This window comes from Nyctibius grandis (genome assembly GCF_013368605.1).
Source record: "Nyctibius grandis isolate bNycGra1 chromosome W unlocalized genomic scaffold, bNycGra1.pri SUPER_W_unloc_2, whole genome shotgun sequence".
Lineage (NCBI taxonomy): Eukaryota > Metazoa > Chordata > Aves > Nyctibiiformes > Nyctibiidae > Nyctibius > Nyctibius grandis.
In genome coordinates, this window is record NW_027167473.1 from 4,021,999 (window position 1) to 4,026,190 (window position 4,192).

Genomic DNA, 4,192 nt, shown 5'->3' on the forward strand with positions numbered 1-4,192 from the left:
TGTTTATTAAAACTGTTTTAACTTTCCAACCCATAAGTCTCTCTCCTTTTTCTCTTTTCCTTTTCCCCTCTGGGGAAGGAAAGGGTTAATAGAGAGCTTCTGTCGTCCACTTAACAGCTGGCCCAGCCTTAAATGACCACACCTGCTTCAGGCAAAGGCAAACCCATTCGTGGGATTGCTTTCACTCAAGGGCCTGGATGTACTTGGTGGGTGATGCTGCAGGATGGTGAAGTCCGACGTGTCCCTGAAGGTGATTCTGGGTGAGAATACTTAATTCTGAACTGCATGATGTTAATTGCTGCATAATGCTAACAGTGTTCATAAGTGTCTTTCAGGTTGAGGCAGTGGTGATGAGACCGGAGCTAGCTTCATCAAGTGGCGTCCAGTAACCTCCTCGAGACTGACATCTTCAACCTGCAACCCGTGGGCACGGACCGTGACAAAACTCATACCATCTCTCCTGCCCTGAGAGACTGCTATGCCAGATGGAAACCCGCAATCATGAACTAAATGAACTTAACGAACTTTTGTATAGAGATGAATCATAAACTAGTGATATCTGTATATATTTGAAAATGAAAAAGCAGTAGTGACGTAAAGAGCAGGACGTAAACTGTATGGAATAAGGGGTGGAATGTCCTGGTTTGGCCTAAAACAGAACCAATTTTCCTTCCAGTGATTTTGACTTTCAGCTAAGCTTCTTCTAAGTAACTGCACTTTCTGAAACTAACTGCATGTTTTGCAGACAGTGTCTGCTTCTAGGGCTGATAATGCTGAAAGCTTGTAGTTATCGCTGAGGCACCGGTAGGGCTGTTATGCAGAAAGGCTCTTACTTATACTTATTCCTGGAGAAACCAAGGTCACTGCTAAATTCCTCATGGTCCACAAGTGAAAGACCATAAAAGAGTCACACTTGCGGGGAGGAGCGGAGAGGGCAGGTGACCCAAAATTGACCAACGAGGTGTTCTATCCCCTACACGTCATTCTCAGTATAAAGCTGAGGGATCACGAGGGTCTCGCTCTCTTCTTCCACGGCCAGCATCCCAAGAGGACTCTGTCCGTTTTTCCCCTGCCCTCAATTCCAATCCGTGCATTTCCGAACCCAGTTCCTGTCTGTTGCTGAGTCCAGTCTGGGCCTTCCCAGAGCCTGCCCTGCAGTGCCGGTGGTGACGTGATCTTCATCAGGGGAGCTTGATCTTGGTTTTGTATATATTTGTATATATTTAATTATTTCTATCATCATTATTGTACTCTCTTTTTATCATTATAGTTTATTAAAACCATTTTAATTTTCCAACCCATAAGTCTCTCTCCCTTTTCTCTTTTACTTCCCCTTCTGGGGGAGAGAGGGTTAATAGAGAGCATCTGCTACCCAGATTAATAGCCAGCCCAGCTTTAAACCATGACAAATGGTTTGGGTTGGAAGGGACCTTTAAAGGTCATCTAGTCCAACCCCCCCTGCAATGAGCAGGGGCATCTATAACTAGATCAGGTTGTTCAGAGACCTGTCCAACCTGACCTTGAATGTTTCCAGGGATGGGGTACCTACCAACTCTCTGGGCAACCTGTGCCAGTGTTTCACCCCCCTCATTGTAAAAAATTTCTTCCTTATATCTAATCTAAATCTACCCTCTTTTAGTTTAAAACCCCTGCCCTGTCACTACAGGCCTTGGTAAAAAGTCCATCCTCATCTTTCTTATAGGCCCCCTTTAAGTATTGAAAGGCCGCAATAAGGTCTACCCAGAGCCTTCTCTTCTCTTCTCCAGGCTGAACAACCCCAACTCTCTCAGCCTCTCTTCATAGGAGAGGTGCTCCAGCCCTCTGATCATTTTTGTGGTCCTCCTCTGGACCTGTTCCAACAGGTCCATGTCTTTCTTGTGCTGAGGACTCCAGAGCTGAATGCAGTACTCCAGGTGGGGTCTCATGAGAGCAGAGCAGAGGAACAGAATCACCTCCCCTGGCCTGCTGTCCACACTGCTTCTTATGCAGCCCAGGATGCAATTGGCTTTCTGGGCTGCGAGCGCACATTGCTGGCTCATGTCCAGCTTTTCATCCACCAGTACCCCCAAGTCCTTCTCGGCAGGGCTGCTCTCGATCCCTTCATCCCACAGCCTGTATTGATACCAGGGATTACCCCGACCCAGGCGCAGGACCTTGCACTTGGCCTTGTTGAACCTCATGAGTTTCATATGGGCCCACTTCTCTAGCTTGTTCAGGTCCCCCTGAATGGCATCCCATCCCTCAGGCGTGTCAACCACACCACATGTCCATGTCAGTCTTGTACTAGGAGCCCAGAACTGGACACACAAGATGACACCTAGAGGCCCAAGTGCTGAATAGAAGGAAAGAATCTTTTCCCTCAACCTGCTATTACACTCTTGCTAACACAGCCCAATATTTGGTTGACCTTCACTACAAGGGCGTATTGCTGTCTCATATTCAACTTGTCCACTAGGACCCTCATGTCCTTTTTTGCAAAGCTGCTTTCTAGCCAGTTGGTGCTCAGCCTGAACTGGTAAGGGGTGTTATATCGTCCCAGGTGCAGGATTTGGCATTTGTCTTTGTTGAACTGCACGAGGTGCCTGCCAGCCCATTTCTCCAACCTGTTTAGGTCCCTCTGAATAACAACAGCCCAGCCTTATAACATATTGACTTCTCCCCACAATTTGGTCTTATCTGCAAACTTGCAGAGAGGGGACAAAGTTGCATTATCCAGTGTTTAACAGACATTAAACAGTATTCGCCCCAATATCCATCTCTAAGAGATACCACTAGTAATTGGCCACCAGTTGGACTTTGCACTGCTGATCACAGCCCTCCAAGCCCAGCAGCCCAGCTAATTCCACCCACCTTATCATCCACTTCACCAAATTTGTGAGGTATGGAGATCACATCAAAAGCCTTTCTAAAGTCAACATCCACCGTTTTTTCCCCCCTCATCCACACAGCCAGTCATCATGAGAGGGCAACTGGGCACAATTTACTCTTGGTAAACCCATGCTGGCTGCTCACAATCACCTTCTTGCACTTCATGTTCTCAGAAATGACTTCCAGGAGGATTTGTTCCTTAACTTTTCCAAGGACTGAGGCAAGGCTAACCAGCCTGTAGTTTCCCAGATCCTCTTTCTTGAAAATGGGAGTAATGTTTGTGTGTGTGTTGTGGTTCCCCCCTCCCCCCCTCCGAGTCATCAGAAACATCTCCCAATCACCATGGCCTTTCAAAGATGACAGAGTGGGCTCACAATAACATGAGCCAGTTCCCTCAGCACCCTCAGATGCATCCTATCTGGTCCCATAGACTTGTGAATCTGCAGTTGGCTTAAGTGGTCACTAACTTAAACTTTGTCTACTGTGGGAAATACTTCACTCCCACAGACTGTCACTAAACTCTGGGACCTGAGAGGCCAGAAGGCAGACCTTACCAGTGAAAACCAAGGCAAAGTGGCATCAAGTACCTGGGTACCTCAGCCTTTTCCATGTTCATTGAGGAAAAAACTGGGCCTTTTGCTGCCAATGTAACCCTTCCTGCTGTCCTCCACATCCCTCTCTAGTTGCGACTCCAGCTGATCTCAGGCTTCCCTAACTCCATCCCTGCATGCTCAGACAATGTCCTAGGCTCCTCACAGCTCTATAAAAACTCAATACGCTCAAGATCACCCTAGCATTATCATTGGTGCCCACATCCATGAGCAAAAAGGAGTAATATTCCAAGGGCCAGATGAGTCTTTGCTCTTTCTGCAACTGCTCAAATGCAAGCCCCTGATAAGCAACAAGCCTCCCAAGACTCAAGTGACCAAGGTCACTGCTAAATTCCTCATGGTCCACAAGTGAAAGACCATAAAAGAGTCGCACTTGCGGGGAGGAGCGGACAGGGCAGGTGACCTAAAATTGACCAACGAGGTGTTCCATCCCCTACACGTCATTCTCAGTATAAAGCGGGGGGATCAGGATGGCCACCCTCTCTTCTTCTATGGCCGGTGTCCCGAGAGGACTCTGTCCGTTTTTCTCCTGCCTTCGCTCCCAATCCGTGCATCCCTGAATCCCGTTCCCATCTGCCGCCGAGTCCAGCCTGGGCCTTCCCGGAGCCTGCCCTGCAGCGCCAGCGGTGTCGTGGTCGTCATCAGGGGAGCTCGATCTTGGTTTTGTATAGATTTAATTATTTCCATTATTATTATACTCTTTTTCATTGTTA